The sequence below is a fragment of the Triturus cristatus genome, chromosome 6 (assembly GCF_964204655.1).
Source record: "Triturus cristatus chromosome 6, aTriCri1.1, whole genome shotgun sequence".
NCBI classification, from domain to species: domain Eukaryota; kingdom Metazoa; phylum Chordata; class Amphibia; order Caudata; family Salamandridae; genus Triturus; species Triturus cristatus.
The window spans coordinates 990386094-990406047 of record NC_140589.1 but is presented as its reverse complement, the minus strand read 5'-3'; positions in this window follow the sequence as shown (position 1 = coordinate 990406047).

Genomic DNA, 19954 nt, shown 5'->3' with positions numbered 1-19954 from the left:
TACAAGGTGGCCCAGGTACACAACCTGACTCTGCCCTATCTTGCACTTAGTAGCCTTGATAGTTAGGCCTGCTTTTTGCAGGGCCTCCAAAACATTCCTTAGGTGTACCAGGTGATCCTCCCAGGTGGAGCTAAAAACAGCAATATCATCTGCACTAAAGGCTTCCAGGCCTGTGAGAACTGTATTCACCAACCTTTGGAAAGTGGCAGGTGCATTCTTCAAACCAAAGGGCATCACCACAAACTGATAATTCCCACTAGGGGTAGAAAATGCTGTTTTTGGCTTTGCATCATCAGCTAGTCTGATCTGCCAGTAGCCAGCTGTCAAGTCAAATGTGCTAAGGTACTTGGCTGAGGCCAAAGTATCTATAAGCTCATCTGCCCTTGGTATTGGATGAAGCGGTACAAAAAGGGGTGGTGATGGACGGAGCATCAGAACCAATCAAACACTCACACCCAGTCAACAGATCTGGGTTTCATCCATCACCGTTCTTTAGCCCACTCTGCCACCCCAGTTCAGACATGGCCATATGCAAATCAGTCTGACCCTGTGCCTCATGGGAACAGTCCAGCCCGAACTGTCAAGCCATGCCTTCCCTGGACCGGAAACAAGCTTCCTAGGACCGGTTTCTGGCATTTCAGCCGTCTTCAGCCAGGCTTGCTTAAATCCAGTGGCAAAGTGAACAAGGGACTCACGTCTGAGCATACCCTGCCTACTTATGGCGAACAAAGCGGTACAAAAAGGGGTGGTGATGGACCGAGCATCAGAACCAATCAAACATTCACACCCAGTCAACAGATCTGGGTTTGATCCATCACCGTTCTTTAGCCCACTGTGCCACCCCAGTTCAGACATGGCCATATGCAAATCAGTCTGACCCTGTGCCTCATGGGAACAGTCCAGCCCGAACTGCCAAGCCATGCCTTCCCTGAACCGGAAACAAGCTTCCTAGGACCGGTTTCTGGCATTTCAGCCGTCTTCAGCCATTCTTGCTTAACCAGTGGCAAAGTGAGCAAGGGACTCACGTCTGAGCATACCCTGCCAACTTATGGCGAACAAAGTGGTACAAAAAGGGGTGGTGATGGACGGAGCATCAGAACCAATCAAACACTCACACCCAGTCAACAGATCTGGGTTTGATCCATCACCGTTCTTTAGCCCACTGTGCCACCCCAGTTCAGACATGGCCATATGCAAATCAGTCTGACCCTGTGCCTCATGGGAACAGTCCAGCCTGAACTGCCAAGCCATGCCTTCCCTAGACCGGAAACAGGCTTCCTAGGACCGGTTTCTGGCATTTCAGCCGTCTTCAGCCAGGCTTGCTTAAATCCAGTGGTAAAGTGAGCAAGGGACTCACGTCTCAGCATACCCTGCCAACTTATGGCGAACAAAGCGGTACAAAAAGGGGTGGTGATGGATGGGCATCAGTCCTAGTGAGTGCATTGAGGCCTCTGTAGTCAACACAAAACCTCATCTCTCTTTTTCCCCCACTGGTGTGATGTTTCGGCACAAGGACCACTGGACTAGCCCAAGGGCTATCTGAGGGCTCAATCACACCCAGATCCAACATTTTCTGGACTTCTGTCCTGATACAGTCCCTGGCATGGTCAGGTTGCCTATAAATCTTATTTTTAATAGGGAGACTGTCGCCAGTATCCACTTCATGAGTGCACCAGGTAGTCTGACTTGGAGTCAGTGAGAACATATGCCTCCACTGATTGAGAACCTGTCTGCTATCAGTTTGCTGCTGGGCAGTGAGGCTGCCTGCCAAGGCTACACCATCAACTGACCCATCATCAGGGTTCCGTGAGAGGAGGTCAGGGAGTGGGTCACTCTCTTCCTCCTGTCCCTCATCAGTTGCCATGAGCAAGCCCGTGTAAGCCCTGTCCACATATGGCTTCAGCCTGTTGACATGGAGAACCCTATGGGGACTCCTAGGGGTCCAAGGTCTACCAAGTAGGTAACCTGCCCTTTCTGTTCAACAATAGTGTGGGGTCCACTCCACTTGTCCTGGAGAGCTGCTGGGGCCACATGCTCCAACACCCACACTTTCTGTCCTGGCTGGTAAACAGTCAGTACAGCATTTTGGTCATGCCAGGCTTTTTGCAGTTCCTGGCTAACCTCAAGGCTTTTGTTTGCCTTTTTCATGTACTCAGCCATCCTGGAGCGGAGACCAAGTACATAGTCCACTATGTCTTGCTTTGGGGGCTTGAGAGGTAACTCCCATCCTTCCTTCACCAAACATAATGGACCCCTGACAGGGTGACCAAACAGAAGTTCAAATGGGCTGTAGCCAAACCCCTTCTGAAGCACCTCTCTGTATGCAAATAAAAGGCAGGGCAAGAGAAGGTCCCATTTTCGCCTAAGCTTCTGTGGGAGTCCTTTGCTCATGCCCTTTAAGGTTTTGATGAACCTTTCAACTAAACCATTGCATTGTGGGTGCTGGGGTGTGGTGAATTTGTAATTCACTCCACACTCCTTCCAGATTGCAGTTAAGTAACTTGAAATAAAGTTTGCACCTCAGTCGGATACCACCTCCTTTGGAAAACCTACTCTTGAGAACACACTAAAGAGGGCTCTTGCTACTACAGGTGCTGTAGTGGTCCTTAGGGGTATAGTTTCTGGATACCTGGTGGCATGATCCTCTACCACCAGTATAAACCTGTGCCCAGATGCTATTTGAGGATCCATGGGACCAACAATGTCAATCCCAACTCTCTCAAAGGGAACCCCCACCACAGGCAGTGGTATCAGGGGGGCCTTTGTAGTGCCACCTGCTTTGCCACTGGCTTGGCAGGTTACACAGGAGCGACAAAACTCCTTTGTGTCTTCAGACATGTGTGGCCAGTGAAAGTGAGGAACAATTCTGTCCCAAGTTTTGTTCTTGCCTAGGTGTCCTGTTAGGGGAATGTCATGGGCTAGTGTCAATAGGAAACCCCTAAACCTCAGAGGTATAACCAACCTCCTGGATGCACCAGGCTTGGGGTCTCTACTCTCTGAGTAAAGGAGTCCATCATCCCAATAAACGTTATGGGTGCCACTAGCATTCCCAACAGCCTCATCAGCAGCTTGCTATCTGAGGGTTTCAAGAGAGGGGCAGGTGTTCTGCTTCTGGCTCAGATCAGACCTGGAAGGGCCCCCTGTCACCAAGAACTCAACCTGATCGGGTTCAAGCTCCTCTGGGACAGTTCCTTCTTCAGGCTCAAGATCATCTCCCTGAGGAGACTGATCAGTTTCCTGAGATAGATGGGAAGGCTCTGCCTTAACCCTACTGCTCTTCCTCTAGTCAGGCACCTGGTCCATTATTCCAGAATCCAGGGCCTGTCCACCTTTTTACATGTTTGCCTGTGACCTAGTCACAGCAAAGACATGTGCAGGGATCCCTAACATTTCTGCATGTGTCCTGAGCTCCACTTCAGCCCAAGCTGAAGTTTCCAGATCATTTCCAAGCAAGCATTGTACTGGTAGGTCCGCACTTACCACAACCTTCTTAAGGCCAGTTACCCCTCCACAGGAGAAGTTAACAACTTCCAGAGAATGGTCTGTTCTGACATTGCTAGCATTGGTCACTTGGTACATTTCACCAAGTATAATGTGCCCAAGATCCACAAGATCTTTTGTCACCATTGTGACACTTGCTCCTGTGTTTTTGAATGCCCAAGCTTCTACTCCATTGATTAAAGTCTGTTGTCTGTATTTGCCCAGGTTACTGGGGCTCACAAAGGGGGACATATCCATGCCCCCATCACTGACAAGCACAGCCTGAGTTGGTACTCTGACTAGGCCAGAGTCCATCTCAGAAACCAGTGTCAACCCTACTACATCCTCATTCTGTGTATTTCCACCACCAATTGTAACTGTACTAGGGGGAACAGGTGCCTTAGGGGCATTGGTGGTGGTTGGAGTATTTTCTTTAGCCTTGGTGCAGTCACTAGTCCAGTGAGTTTTCTGCTTACAGATTTTGCACCAGGGCTTCTTTTGGCCTTTTCCCTTTCCTGACTGGGAATTCCCCCTGAAGAAGATATTTGGGGCGCTTGTGAAGACTTCTGGTCTTTACCATTGTCCCCACCCTTATCAGAGTTTTTAGATTCTTGCTTCTGAGGGGCACCACCTTGGTTCTGTACTTTCTGCCTCACCCTGGTTCTGACCCATTTGTCTGCCTTCTTTCCCAATTCTTGGGGAGAGGTCAAATCAGCGTCTACCAGGTACTGGTGCAACAGCTGATTTTGACAGTTATTAAGAATCTGCTCCCTCATTATCAGATTGTACAATCCTTTGAAGTCACACACTTTACTGCCCAATAACCAACCTTCCAGAGCCTTAGCAGCACAGTCAACCCAGTCCTGATTATGTGCCTTTTGGGTATCTCTGAACTTTAACCTGTATTGTTCAGTGGTTAGGCCAAATACATCTATCAGAGCACTTTTCAAGACTTTGTAATCATCAGCATCCTCTTCTCTTACAGTGAGGAGCTTGTCTCTACCCTTGTCTGCAAAGGAGATCCATAAGATTGCTGCCCACTGACCTTGAGGGACCTTATGTACTTTACAGGCCCTCTCCAAGGCAGTTATCTATTTTTGGATGTCATCCCCACTCTGGTAGGGAGGGACAATCTTACTTAGGTTTCTATGGTCATAAGACCTCTCCGTATCTCTAGGGAAATTGCTGCCACCAAGGGACTCTAGTCCCTCCTTTTAGTAGCTCTGTAGAGCTCCAGGTTTTCCCTATCCAAGGCCATCTGCTGCTTTCTGAGGTTGAACTTGTCTTGCTCATACTTCAGCAGTCTCTCTCTCCTCTCCTGGGAGGTTTCCCTCTCTCTATGAGAAGAAACAGAGGGAGAGATCTATCGCTTCTAGCCCTGTGTTCAGACCTACTAGGAGGAATGAAGGAAGTGGCATTGTTGTCCTCATTCTCATCCTGATGGTCTGTGTCCACCAGAGTCTGGTCATTGTCACCAATCTGGTCAGCATCAGAGTTAGGGTCAGGGGAGTTTCCACCCCTGGACCCAGTCTCAAGTGCTGCCCACCCACAATGTCTCCATCTACAGGTCCACTAGGACTTGTGATATCATCCAGTTTCAGTATCTGTATAAGATGTTGTGTGGATGGACATTTGCCTGTCTTCAGCTTCCTAATGGTGTGTAAGGCCCTAAGTCTTGCAAAGGAGAAATCCTCATACTTGTAGGGAAGGAGCTCACTGGTCCCTGGTAGGGAATTAGTGGTTCCTGTCTGGTTAGACATTACTAATGTGGTCTGGTGTATTGTACTACCTACACTAGTGTGGCCTACTAAACTCTCTTGAGTTGTAGAAAGGGTGTGCTATCCCTTAACACACAACTCTAAGTTCAGTAGAACTTACTTTAGCTAAACTTGATATTATATGTACCTCAGGTACCTTTAGTGGTTTTTAGTTGATCAATTCAATTGAGATTATATGGTAAAACAATAGCAAGCTGGAATCACACGTTCTGCACACCAATGTGAGAAGGTGGCCTGATATATGCTGTCCACTAGTTCTAGTGGGCACCTTGTATCAGTCCAAACAACCCCTTATGGTGATAGGTTAAATACAACCTTATATGAAAGCTATCCTAGTGGTAGCTATGGAGAGCAGCCTTCAGGTTAAGTCTTGAAGGAATGTAAAGCAGCTTGTTTTTACCAGTCTATAATCTCTTGAATGATCAAATGAAAAGACAACTACACCAGGTATATATTCAAAATATATGTATTTAAGATAAATCACACCCCTCTAGTCTGTTTATGAGCGGAAGGGCTTATGGAGGGCCATTGCACGCAAGGTACGGGCTCTGGGTGTCTCCAACCAACAGCACACACACTGTCATAAGAGGTGAGATGACATCTGCCAGCTGAGCAAAAACGTGGCAGAGATAACGCTGGGGGTGCTCCCTCGGACTGGCAGGTTGGCGCGCAGGAGCATGACACCATCAATGGCCCGCATCTTAGCTGTGACACAACCTGAGCTTGATGAACATTTGAGGGCCCATCAGCAGCAAGCTGGGAATGAGTATTCTGGAAAGGGTGACTCTGGGTGTCAGAGACTGCATGTGTTCCACCCCTGAGCCAGTGATGGGCGCTGTGATTTTGCTAGTGTGATTCAATGGCTTGTAAGTGGACTCTGTGTTGGGTGCAGCTGACATGCATTTTAGCTACATGTACTTTTCAATGTCATTGATGTAATGGCCCTTGACTTTGCATTCTGAGTTGAGGCCTTATGGCATCGGCTGCATTGGGGGAGTCAGGGACATCCCACGGCAGTGAACGACAGTGTGCCTCATTTGACTGTGCTTTAGTCAATGTGTGCAGTGCATGAGCAGAATTACACATTTGACACCAATGTGCAACTGTAGTTGTGCACAAAAGCATGGCAGGAGCTCATGGCCATTGCTAAATGACATTTTAGAGTCTGTATCTGTGTTGTCCCCTTATGTTGACTCCATATGTGACTGTGACAACATGTTGGGATGTGTATCTTTTTCCCCCACAGGGAGCTAGGTATGCTCACAGTGATCTGTATGTCAGGTTACATGGTGGCACGGGCAAGCTATTTGCTGTGTGGACATCACATGGGTCAATAATGCCAAGTGTGCATGCTACCAGGCATCTTTTGAGTTTTGAATTAAGGTTGCACAATGTGACTGCACAAGGTGTTGTGCAACTTGGGGGTATCATCATCTTGTTTTGTGCTTTGCTTGCATATGATGTTTGTGTGTATGGCATTACACTGAACCCTGGTCTCTGTCTCTTGCAGCATATACCGAGGGCACAGAAGGACATGGGACGGACACCTGAGGTGAAGCATCTTGCACGACTGCCACACATGATCTCACTGACACTGATGTGACCAGTGCCTCTGAGGGGGACAGGAGTGTCCTTGAGGAATCCCGCCCGGAAACACCAACCTCTATGTCATCTGACGCCAGTGGTGACACCTCAATGTTGGCAGGCACAGGGAGTGGGAACTCTGCCTCCTCTTCCACCACACTTTGCCCCGTGCCCATCCTCCCAGCTACTTCCACTAGTGCTGCACGTGCTCACACCAGTAAGAAGGAAAGAGTGTCCTTCCCCCCAGGCACTGCTGCCTGGGGGAAAAGGCAAGGCCAGGCCAAGCATACAGCCAGATCCAGCAGATCCTCAGAGGGAGGGCCACCACCTGCACCTGATGCATCTGTGGTGGAGAGTGTGCCTGTTGTGCCTGCCCCACTTCCCACTCTTACCAAGACACTTATTCCCTATAAAATCCCCAAGAAGTGGCAAGGCACACCTCCACATTCCCCCTCACACACGGTGTCTCATGGCAGCATGTCTCTGCCTCCCTGTGCCACCACACCACCCAGTCCAAGCAGCCCTCTGTCTCCCAAAGCCGCTGATGCCTCTACCTCAGCTGGTCCACACTCTTCCAGGTCAAGTCCTTCAACTGTCCACGATGATCAGCCACCCCCCAGTCCAACTGACAGCCAAGTCTGAGGCTGAGTTCCCCTACCACCCATACTCTCCCACAGCAGTGCCTGGACTGCCCATTGTTCTCTCCCTAGCTGTGTTGCTTTCAATGGCAGTGTACGGTGTCACCCATTCCATGTTCAGGTTCTCAAGCACACATGTGCCTACTTTGAACTATGGACTGGCCACTGGCCTTGATGTTTAACACTTTGTTTGCCCATTCCCTGTGCTGTGCATGTTCTCATGCACACATTTGCCTACTTTGAACTATGGACTGGCCACTGGCCTTGCTGTTTATCATTTTGTTTGCCCATTCCCTGTGCAGGTTCTCATGCACACATGTGCCTACTTTGAACTATGGACTAGGGGTGGGCGGAATTTGCGAAATCCACTTTCGCAAATTATCGCGAAAATGTTAAAAATTATCGCAAACACGCGGAAATATCGCGAAGATGCAGACGTTTTTTTCCCGCATGTTCGCGAGATTTTCTGCATGGTTGCGGCTCGCCAACTTACCCATGTGGTTGCTCGCGGGCGCGGCCATCTTGTTTTCAGTTGTCTCGCGGTGCATGATCGCGAGAAGAAAGACGTGATCGCGCGACGCATACGTCAATGCGGGCGCGAACTGTCGCGAGACTGCGCAAATGGCTAAAAACAATACAACATCTCATGGAGAACGCGACCGGATCAAGAAAACTTGTCGGCGAACGCAGGGATTCAGGTAAGGCGATCGCGCGCGTGCGAGAATGTATTATTTTACAGCACGAGCAAGAAACAATTTATCGCCAAGCTACGGAATGCAGACATTTTGACATTTTGGCGCTTTCCGCGGAACGCGAAAATTTCAAATTATCGCAATTTCCGCGAACGGAACAAAATTTTAGCCCAGGCCTACTATGGACTGGCCACTGGCCTTCTTGTTTTTCACTTTGTGTGTCCATTCCCTGTGCAGGTTTTCATGCACACATGTGCCTACTTTGAATTATGGCCTAGCCACTGACCTTGCTGTTGTCTACTTTTGATGCCTATCTGGGTAATATGTAATAAAGACAGTTCCTCCTGTTGTCTGCTTTGTCAGTGTCCTTGCTTAATAAAAACTATTCTGTATGGGTATGGTTTCATGTGACACATGCTCAGTATGCCACTTTGACATTACCAATTGCTTGTTTTACTTTTTTAGGGTTTGCCGGTGGTGTGGGGCACTTTAGTTCTTCTTCATTCTGAGGCTCGAGGGTGCAATGATGGGTGTTTGTGATGATCTACTGTTATCCTAATCATTCTATGGTCAGGTTTGCTAAATTGTACACATGTCATGGTAGGGTGCACTACAAGCACAGAGGGGAATTCTATCCACAGGATTACAGGCAGGCTGGCCAGGGTCCATCATGGCTGTGTGATCTTTCTTGATGTGTGAACAGCAGTGTTGATGTATGGTCATCTACGGATGGCCTGTCTTCCTAGTCACATGGGTACATTTGAATGTGTGGACTTGAGTGGTCATGAAGTGTTAAGGGGATGACTTGGTCAGTAGTGATGATGTGTGTGTGCCCCTGCAATGCCAACTGCACACATGTATGACCCAGGAGCTGAGTGCCTGTTTGTATGAATTTTCAGCCCTGTGCTTGTGATTTTGTGCACATGTAGGAGTTATAGGTTGTGCACTGTGCATTGTGTTGGTGTGTCCTTGCACTCCTGGGGGACACCTACTTGCTGCCAGTTGTGAGTATGCAGAGTGTGTGACTGCCAAGTCTGTGTTGTGTTTTGTTGATCAGCCATGTGTCTTGTTACTGTTTGTGCTCACTGTGCAGACCTGCTCAGCCAAACTGACATTGTTGGGGAGTTTTCTGATGCATTGCTGTCACTTAAAGCCATTTTTGACTCCAATATGGTATGTGGGATGTGGAGTCATAGCATCTCCTAGCTTTGCTTCAGATACCTACCCATTGTGAGTGACTCCTACATATATTTGTGTATAGTACACTCCTGACCTGTCCACTACTGACGTACACACCACTTCAGTCTCATGTCAGCTATCCCCTTGGGGTGTCAGTGTGTGAGCCTCCCCACCACTTCTTTTGTTACACTATGCTGTGTGGTGCTGATCTGTGCACAGGACCAATGTGCCACTCAGGACAGTTTCCCAATTAGTTATGTGTGATTATTTTGTACTGGTTTGCAGTCATGGTTGCTCATGTGCAGTGCATCTGTTTGTGCTGCATGGTCCTCTAGTCATGTTGTTTGCACCTGGGTGTCCCTGAGTTGTGCATCTTTGAGTGTAGGGTTAGATTTATGTGTGTTTGCTATGATACTGCTTCCCTTCCTGAGTGTGATGTTGTCTGTGTGCTGTGCTGATTTGTGTTGTTGGACTACATGGTGTGACACTGATATGTGTGTGCCACTGATTTGGTTGGTGTGCCCACACTGCTTGCCCTGCATGCAGTGCTGTCAGTGTATGTTGCTTTGTACTTGCATGGTGTGCATCCCCTGATGTCCAGCTGAGTTTGCAATGTGATGGATTGGTCTGTGCATCTGTTGTGTTTTTGTTGTGGATGTATGCAGTGTTTGGCCTGTGTTGGCTCTTTCTGCTGACAGATGCTCTGTGTGTGATGTTCTATTTGCATGACATTGTGTGTGAGTAGTTTGGGCATTGTGATGCAGTCAGATGTGTGTTGCAAGTGCAGTGTGCATTACATGTGTGTGTGTCACATGCAGCAAGTTGTGTTCTTGTTACTGGGCTTGTTTTGAGTGCACACTAGTGCTATGTCCTCCTATCTTTGACCTTTTTGTGTTTGGCTATTGTTTTTGTGTCAGCATTGGTTCAGGCATCCCTGAGTGTGTGTGTGATGTTTGTGGATGCACCCACGAAGTGTGATTGGTTGACAGTGTACTCACAGGACTTCATTTGCACCATTCTGTATGTTTAACACTGGTGTTGAGTGCTGCAGGTATGAGGTGGGTAGAGGAGGGGTATGTGTGAAGGATCCAACTTGGGTTTGACAGCCAGGGAGTGTGACAATGAGCCATGTGTGTTGTGCTGATGTCATACACATGTCAAGGGAATTGATACAGATATGTGGCTGATCACTGTTTGACTTCAGACACTTCCTATCATTCCTGTGCCTATGCATGGCTTGCCTTGATGTCTCCCTGAGTTGTTGAACACAGGTCACTTTGGTTTAATTCCACTCACTGTGCCACCCATGTCTGATTTGATGGCCTAAGGGTGGTGTGATATGTTCCTTCTCTTGCATGTGAGGTACACGTGCTTTGTGCCTTGCTCCATGGCTCTCCTGCACTGACCACTTCACTTTTGGCTAGCCCATTTATTGTCCTCCATTGCTGCTGACATCTGGTATGTGTATGTGGCTGTGTGTCAGTATGGGGTGTGTCTGAGTGCCTTGACAGGCAGTGTGTACAGTTAAGTGGTTGTTCATATGCAGTGTGAGTGTTCATTTTTTTATTGGACTCAGTTTGCTTGCTATGAGTGGAGGCTAGCTGTGAGGTGGAGCAATGCCCTGCCCCTGAACTTCTGTGCAGGGTGTTCTTCTTCACCCTCACCTTTTGAGACAGGCTCCCTGACAGTTTGGTGTGTGTGGTATAGGGTCTTGGTGCACCTGGCTGGTTAATTGTGAAGGGGTGCACAGGCGGAGCACACAGCATGTCCACAAATGGGTGTGGGGAGTGTAGTGTGTGAAGGGTGGAGGTGGGGCCCTGTAAATCATTGTGGACTGAGCATACCTGGTGCTGGCCCTGCCTACTACATTGTGCGCAGGTTTTCCTGCATCTGCACCGCTGCAGTGACATGACCGGGACATAGCTGTGATTTCGTGGTTGATGGGTGACCTGGATGCAGAGGGGTGATTCTGTGACAGGTAGGACATTTGTGGGTACACTTGGGGATGTGTTCCTGTCCCCACTAGAGTGTCTGATGAGGACAGGAAACGTGCACCAGCCCTTGTGTTGTGTGTTGTGGTTGTGTGCGGAGTTGTGTGATTGCGTATCTGCGGCGTTATCCGCCACAGTCCATTATTTGCTGGTAGTGGATCAGGTACAGCATCGGAAAGGCATGTAGAGCTGGATCCATTGTGGTCCGGACCGGGTGGAGGGGACCAGAAGTCTGGTTTCACGCTCCCCTGTCGTGCTTCCACCATCTCTGGTTGGGTGGTTTCTCCGCTGCGGTGTGACGGGCTGTTTGGGGCATCGTGATTTGTACCGTGGATGGGACGTCATTGTGCATGCTGGAAGGTCTCTATTGGCTCCCACTGCCGCTGTGGCGGGTGCATTTTTATGGCGGTTTACGTCGCACTGCAGTAGATGGAAAATGGGCTATGTTTGCCCATTGTAATTTGGCAGGCGTGAGGACCGCTGCTGGTGTGCGGAAATGACATTTTCTGCCAACACCGCAGACGTGCCTCCGCCCGCCATCCTAATGAGCCCCTTAGTGTATGGATTATTGTTTGTGCTAATTAATATTGCATTTGGAAAATTGTGTTTAGAAACAAATAGTTGATATATTTGTTGTCTATATTATAGGAGATATAAATGAGAGTGTACATTTTACAAAATGTACTTGAGAGAAATAAAAGACTTAATGTACTTGAAGAATGTAATTAAGAAACTGTAGACAGGTAAACACATAGCTACACTTATCCTATATAATGCTCTACGCTGATTTGATTTTTTTTACAATCTCGTTGATTGTTTTTCCCCCCGCTGTTGTATGATGATACCACAATAAAATTACTGTGTATGGTTCAGTAGAATATGAGAACAGCAAAAGAGGGAAACTGAAAATGTTATGTAATTTTAAACTTATGGTGTGTTCTTAAGTATAATATAACATTCGATAACAGTTTTTCTTCTTCTCTTATACAGAAAGTAATAGTGAAGTCTGAAAAGATTTTACAACAAAACTACTCTAAAATAGTATCACTGAGTTTTGTATCTACATTACTAAAAAGGTAAAAACAAATAATGTAATATGCATGATACTGTGAAACAATGTTTAGATGCACTTCTACTGCACTCACCCATTCCCTTAAACACTACCCATGCACTCATCCATGCACTCAGGCACTACTCCTGCACTCATTCAATTTATTAAGGCACTATCCATGCACTACTAAAAACACCCAGGCACTACCGCTGCGCTCATGCAATCACTCAGGCACTACTCATGCACTCATCTATGCATTTGGGCACTGTTCATGCACTTATACATGCACTCAGGCACTACCTCTGCACTCATGCAATCAGCCAGGCACTACTCATGCACTCATCTATGCATTCAGGCACTATTCATGTACTTATGCATGCACTCAGGCAATCAGCCAGTCACTATCCATGCACTCCTCCAATTACCCAGCCACTGCCCTTGCACTCATGCAATCACCCAGGCACAGCCTATGCACTCCTCTAATCACCCAGGCACTACCCATGCCCTCATCCATGCACTGCAGTACTATGTATGCATTCCTTCAATCACCAAGACACTACCCCTGCACTCATGCAGTCACTCAGGAACTACCCATACACTCCTTCAATACCCCATGCACTACCCTGCACTCATGCAATCACCCAGGTACTACCCATGCACTCCTCCAAACTCCCAAGCACTACCCATGCACTCATAACATCACCAAGGCTCTACCCATGCACTCCCCCAATCACCCAGGCACTACCCCTGCACTCATGCAATCACTCAGATACTACCTATACACTCATCCAATCATCCAGGCACTACTCCTGCACTCATGCAATCACCCAGGCACTACCCTTGCACTCCTCCAATCACCCTGGCACGAACCATGCACTCCTCAAATCACCCAGGCACTATCACTGCACTCATGCATTCACACAGGCACTACCCATGCACTCCACCAATTAAGCAGGCACTACCCATGCACTCCTCCAATCATCCAGACCCTACCCACTCGTGTAATCATTCAGGCAGTAACCATGCACTCATCCATGCACTCAGGCACTACCCCTGTACTCATGCAATCACTCAGGCAGTACACATGCACTCCTCCAACTACCCAGGCACTACCCATGCACTTATGCAATCACCCAGGCACTACCCATGCACTCATCCATGCACTCAGGCACTAACCATGCACTCATGCACTCATGCACTCATGCAATCACCCAAGCACTACCCATACACTCCTCCAATCATCCAAGCACTACCCCTGCACTCATGCAGCCCTCATGCAACCCTCAGGTACTACCCATGCACACCTACCAATCACCCAGGTACTACCCATGCACTCCTCCAATCATTCAGGCACTGCCCACACACTCATTCAATAACTCAGGCACCACTATTGCATTCATCCATTCACCCAGGCACTACACATGCACTGATCTATGCACTCAGGCACCAGCTATGCATTAATCCATTCTCTCAAACGCTATCCATGCACTCATCTATGCACTCAGGTACTACTCATGCACTGCTACAATTAGCCAGGCACTACCCCTGCAATCATGCAATCAGCCAGTTACTACCCAAGCACTCATCCATTCACTCAGGCACTACCTGTGTACTCCTACAATCACCCAAGCCCTACCCATGCACTCATCTATGCACTCAGGCACTACTGATGCACTCATCCATGCACTCAGGCATTACCCCTGTACTCATGCAATCAGCCAGTCACTACGCATGCACTCCACCAATCACTCAGTCATTATTTATTCACTCATCCAGTTACCCAGGCACTAACTTGCACTCATGCAATCACTCAGGCTCTATCCATGCACTCATCCAATGACCCAAGCATTACTGCAGCACTCATTCATTCACTCAGGCAGTACTCATACACTAATACAATGATTAATATATTACACTTGCCGCAATTTATACAACACATACAAGTTTGTCTATTTTTACCCAAATAGACGGTTCTAAAAATACCAATTTTTTTCTTCTTTTTTTCTTTTTAATTTTTTTGTGTTTTTTGGACTCTTATGTATTTTTTTGTTTTTCTTTAAAAAAAAGTCAAAAACAACAGAATGAACTGAGCAAACTTTTCCAAACATTTTGCAATTAAAAACTCATTCCAAAAACAAAAACAAAAAAATTAACAATGGTGGTATTTCACATCAACCACAACAGCATCCATAGATTGCGCTACACAACAAATAACTTTCTTGCACATAATGCACCACTGCTCAAGTCCAGCAAACTCTGGGATAATTTGGGCTCTTTGGGTCGATGCAGAAGAACCAGCCGAGGTACTAGGCCCTGCGACCTCATCATCTTGCTGAATTAGTTGTAGTAGTTCACGACAATGTTGCTCTGACACAAGATGACGTGGATGTATTGTCTGTAAGTGCTTCATCATTAGTGTATAACAGTAAGACCCATGAGCAGAATTTCGGTCCAAACCCTAGGTGCTGGAGAAGCACAAAAAGGAAAGGCCATTTATCCGAGTTAAAGGCCATCCTGGCGTCAAGAGATAGAGTGGTGGCCTCCTCCTGTATAGTGTGAGAAGGTGGCCTGATATATGCTGTCCACTAGTTCTAGTGGACACCTTGTATCAGTCCAAACAACCTCTTATGGTGATAGGTTAAAGACAACCTTATATGAAAGCTATCCTAATGGTAGCTATGGAGAGCAGCCTGCAGGTTAATTCTTGAAGGAATGTAAAGCAGCTTGCTTTACCAGTCTATAATCTCTTAAATGATCAAATGAAAAGACAATTACACCAGGTATATATTCAAAATATATGTATTTAAGATAAATCACACCCCTCTAGTCTCTTTATGAGACTGGAGTTCGAAGTACTTCAGTTACAAGTGTTTAAGCATCAGTAAAAGCACAAATACACGTTTGGGCCCTAGGGGCGTACCAAACCATATGCTAAAATAGTGGTATAAGAACCACGACTGAAATAGGCAGTGTGCCTATTACCTCTAGAATTGATGGGACCCCAAGGAACCACCCAAGGTAGGGACACAGGGGACCCACGGGAGCCCTATGCAGTGTGGAATGACAACTGCGGGTTTCTATTACTTTCTATGGGGTATGTCGCGGTTGGAATTTTAAAGATTAGGGACACTTCTAATCGAACTAGGACCAAACCCTTTTGGACTTAGACAGTTCTAGGGCTAGCACCCTCGAGAGTACCAGAGTACTTGAGTTACCTCACCCAGGGAAGCCAGGTGCATAGGTGTCTTTTGGTGTCGGGTCGCATAATCAATTCCAATGGAAGCCTGCAAAGAACTCCTGCTGCCGTGAAGAAGAGAAGTGTCCGGAGAGATCCAAGCCTGGATCTGGGATGTAAGGAACTTGAAAGCAGAGGGGACAGAGTCTGGGTCACTTGCCAGTGACCTAGGGCAGCATGGACGAATGCCCACAGATGTTGGGTGCTTCAGGTGAGTTGACAGGTGTCTTGACTCTTCAGCCACGAGGTTCAGGAGGAGTCGATGAAGTCCATGAGCCGGATTTGAGCTGTCCCTTAAAGCTTGTCGAGCACTGCGGTGTCAGCGACCAGAAAGGATCCAACAAGCCTTGGAAATCAGAGAAAGGACTGCAGTGAAGACCAGCAAGATCTGATGGACTCACCCAGTGAGGGTAAGTAAGAGCAAGACTGGAGCAACCAGAAAAGCCCAAAAAGAAGTGGAGTTGCCTTTGTGGGGACCTGCTAGCCAACGGGCTAGGATCGTAAAGGAGCCTCAAGCGGTCACACTTGGAGTTGGCCCACGGGTCACTCGTGGAGTGGAGGCCAACAATCTTCGGTGCAGGAGGTGCTCAAGGCTGGAGCTACTAGGAGCCCAAAGCACAACTTCAAGGATGACCAGGAAGGTGTTGTTGCTTCAAAAGTTCACGGTGTCCAGGGGTCACGGTTCCACGTTACCCACGATAGCCACGGGCCTCAGCTTTGCTGTGGACTCAGGGTTGCCTTGGGGAAGTCTGGAAATCCACCTCTGGTGATGCAAAGACTTCGGTGTTCGGCAGGAGCTTCAGCAATGCTGACTGGTCAGTTGCTTCTTTGGTGCCTGCCAAGCAAGGGAGTCACTCCTTGACCCCAAGGGAGATTTCTTCAGTCTTCTAGTCAGGATAGAACGTCGAAGGTCCAGGATGTATGTTGCAGAGTTTCGTCCAGGGTGATCTAAAGTCCTAGGGACTGGATTCCTAAACTTATACTAAGTTTTGGGGATGGACTAACTCTAAGGCCCCACCTATGGGTGGGCCAGGGGTGGGGGTGGTTACACCCCTTCCCTTTTGTCCAGTTTCACACCAGAGCAGCGGCTGAGTGCCCCTGCCACCGGTTTGAACTGGGCTATGCACGGGGACACCTCGTGTGCCCCAGGCAGTGTCTCAAAAGCATTCACTGAATGCACCCACCCTGCCCCAATACACATCCACCTGTATTGGGCGGCCGCCCTGTGACAGGAAACCTATTGTCCAGGCCTCCCCTGCCAGAGTTTCGGTCAGCAGCAGGAGGCCAGACCCGTGTCTGTGGCAGTGGCATCCATTTTGTGATGCCAGGGCTTTGAAAGGATTTAACCGGGTTTAGCCAGTGTGAACATGTCTCTCCCTCTAGAAGGGTGGAATGCTACCCCCACCACCAGAACTGGCGGGGGGTAGTATTCCAAAGCGTTTGACACCAAACACAACATGTTTTGATGCAGCCATTCCAAAGTTAGCATTTACCGCGAGGTTATAATGCACTTAAGAGTATATGGTATGGCTGTATCACAGAACAGCCACAATGAAGTATTTCTGAATGCTGCAGAGGGGCTCAGCTCATGCTTGGGCACCCTCTCACATAAAACCAAGCACTGTGCCTTCAGGATTGTAAAGGCCTGCCATAGGAATGGCTTATAGGTTTATATGTGTCTGTATAAGGTAGTGATATAGGTAGCCTATACTACAGTAAGGGGTGCAAGCACACCCTTACCCAGGTTGCAGTAGCAGACCTGTGGTGTCATTTTGGAGTGCTTCCCAGGGGTGGCATAATACATGCTGCAGCCCCTGGTAGGCCTCTGTGGTAACTATGTCCTAGGTACATAGTATTCCATATACTAGGGGCTGATAAAGCACTCCAGAATCCAAATAGATATATAGGGTGGCATAATACATGCTGCAGTTCCTGGTAGGCCTCTGAGGTACCTATGCCCTAGGTACATAGTATACCATATACTAGGGGCTGATAAGGCACTCCAGAATCCAAATAGATATATACCTAACATACATGGAAACCATTTTAGAGAGGAAGCAGCTAGGCTGTGGTCCTGATTAGCAGGGACACAGCCAGACTAAAGTCGAAAAACAGTGAAACACCAGCAAAAAGTGGGGGTACCCATGTGAAGCAGATCCTACTCTCCTACACAACCCCTCCCAAACGCAGGGACATTAAACTAACCTTGACCAGTTGAGTCTTCATGTTCTAAGTGGAAATACCTAGAGAGTCCATCTGCATTGGCATAGTTACTCCCAGGTCTATGTTCCACTGTAAAGTCCATCCCCTGTAGGGAAATGGACCACCTAAGCAGTTTGGGATTTTCACCCTTCATCTGTTTTCGCCATCAAAGGGGCATATGGTCTGTCTGAACAAGAAAGTGAGTACCAAACAAGTATGGCCTCAACTTCTTCAGAGCCCAAAGCACAGCAAAGGCCTCCTCTCAATGGCTGACCAACGTTTTTCTCTAGGGGTCAGCCTTCTGCTTATGAAAGCTACTGGCTGATCCTGACCTCCTTCATTCAATTGTGACAGTACAGCCCCTACCCCCAATTCAGATGCATCTGTCTGGACAATGAACTTCTTGCAGTAATCAGATCTCTGTAGAATGGGAGCAGTGCACATGGCCTGCTTCAGCTCATCAAATGCCTTTTGACAGCTAGCTGTCCACTGAACCTTTTTGGTCTTTTTCTTAGAAGTTAAGTCATTCAAGGGTGTCACTATTGATCCATACCCTTTGACAAATCTCCTATAGTACCCAGTCAGGCCGAAGAAGGTTCTCACCTGAGTCTGGGTAGTTGGAGCAGTACATTCCATTATGGTCTGGAATGGTTGAACCTGGCCTCCACCTACAAGGTGGCCCAGGTACACAACCTGACTCTGCCCTATCTGGCACTTAGTAGCCTTGATAGTTAGGCCTCCTTTTTGCAGGGCCTCCAAAACATTCCTTAGGTGTACCAGGTGATCCTCCCAGGTGGAGCTAAAAACAGCAATATCATCTAGATATGCTGCACTAAAGGCTTCCAGGCATGTGAGAACTGTATTCACCAACCTTTGGAAAGTGGCAGGTGCATTCTTCAAACCAAAAGGCATCACCACAAACTGATAATGCCCACTAGGGGTAGAAAATGCTGTTTTTGGCTTTGCATCATCAGCTAGTCTGATCTGCCAGTAGCCAGCTGTCAAGTCAAATGTGCTAAGGTACTTGGCTGAGGCCAAAGTATCTATAAGCTCATCTCCCTTGGTATTGGATGAAGCGGTACAAAAAGGGGTGGTGATGGACGGAGCATCAGAACCAATCAAACACTCACACCCAGTCAACAGATCTGGGTTTGATCCATCACCGTTCTTTAGCCCACTCTGCCACCCCAGTTCAGACATGGCCATATGCAAATCAGTCTGACCCTGTGCCTCATGGGAACAGTCCAGCCCGAACTGCCAAGCCATGCCTTCCCTGGACCGGAAACAAGCTTCCTAGGACCGGTTTCTGGCATTTCAGCCGTCTTCAGTCAGGCTTGCTTAAATCCAGTGGCAAAGTGAGCAAGGGACTCACGTCTGAGCATACCATGCCAACTTATGGCGAACAAAGCGGTACAAAAAGGGGTGGTGATAGATGGGCATCAGTCCTAGTGAGTGCATTGAGGCCTCTGTAGTCAACACAAAACCTCATCTCTCTTTTTTCCCCCACTGGTGTGAAGTTTCGGCACAAGGACCACTGGACTAGCCCAAGGGCTATCTGAGAGCTCAATCACACCCAGATCCAACATTTTCTGGACTTCTGTCCTGATACAGTCCCTGGCATGGTCAGGTTGCCTATAAATCTTATTTTTAACAGGGAGACTGTCACCAGTGTCCACTTCATGAGTGCACCAGGTAGTCTGACTTGGAGTCAGTGAGAACATATGTACTGATTGAGAACCTGTCTGCAATCAGTTTGCTGCTGGGCAGTGAGGCTGCCTGCCAAGGCTACACCATCAACTGACCCATCATCAGGGTTCTGTGAGAGGAGGTCAGGGAGTGGGTCACTCTCTTCCTCCTGTCCCTCATCAGTTGCCATGAGCAAGCCCGTGTCAGCCCTGTCCACATATGGCTTCAGCCTGTTGACATGTAGAACCCTATGGGGACTCCTAGGGGTCCAAGGTCTACCAAGTAGGTAACCTCCCCTTTCTGCTCAACAATAGTGTGGGGTCCACTCCACTTGTCCTGGAGAGCTGCTTGGGCCACATGCTCCACCCACACTTGCTGTCCTGGCTGGTAAACAGTCAGTACAGCATTTTGGTCATGCCATGCTTTTTGCAGTTCCTG